Consider the following 791-nt stretch of genomic DNA (forward strand, 5'->3'; position numbering starts at 1 on the left):
CAATTTCTTCAGAATGAGATGTATACAGTCACTACTCACTATATATTCTATGAACTTCAACTCTTCTATTTCAAACACACACTTGATTGATTTGATATAGAGCTTATACTCTGTCAGAGTTGTAAGCACTTCATTGAGATGCTTCAGATATTCATTGTATAAGTTTGAAAAGACTAGAATGTCATTGAGATATACAAGACATGAGCCCCGGTGGCCGAATGGTTAATGCGGCCACCCGGTAGCGCCTTGGCGTGGGAAACCAGGGCGTGTGGGTTCGAAACCCGCAGGGGATACATTAAATCCGGAACCCAAGCACCTCAGGTTCCTAATAAATACAGAGGTGTACAAATCGCTTCAATAAAATTGCTCTATGTTCCTGGGCTGGGAAGTTATTATCACATGTATTTAATTGTCACTCCTTTGTATTTCCTATGTTCTTGTTATCTTGGCGTGGTCTCAACACCTGTATTTCCTCCTGTATAACCAACACTTGGCCTGTATTTAACATCACGCAAGGACTCATCATAAGCTCCGCTTGCATATGAGTATAATGGAAGAATAATAATAATAATAATAATACAAGACATGAGATTTTATTCTGTTTATAAAGAATTGTATTCATCATCATTTGAAAGATGACAGATACATTTATCAGACTGAATGACATTGTCAGGAATTCAAACTTCTCTTATTGTGTATTAAATACAGTTCACAGAACTGATAGTTTATCTACACAGATCTGCTAGTATTCTGAGAGAAGATTAATTTTTGATAGATATCAGGTGTTTTCA

General features: G+C 36.7%; 1 pseudogene across 1 annotated transcript; it reads left to right on the forward strand.

Annotated features, from left to right (window-relative positions):
• Positions 1 to 204: 204 nt before the first annotated feature.
• On the forward strand, positions 205 to 293 carry BDBG_17033 (annotated as a pseudogene). The gene has a single exon. The product of its transcript is annotated as a tRNA-OTHER (tRNA).
• Positions 294 to 791: the final 498 nt, after the last annotated feature.

The sequence above is a fragment of the Blastomyces gilchristii genome (genome assembly GCF_000003855.2).
Source record: "Blastomyces gilchristii SLH14081 genomic scaffold supercont1.7, whole genome shotgun sequence".
NCBI lineage: Eukaryota > Fungi > Ascomycota > Eurotiomycetes > Onygenales > Ajellomycetaceae > Blastomyces > Blastomyces gilchristii.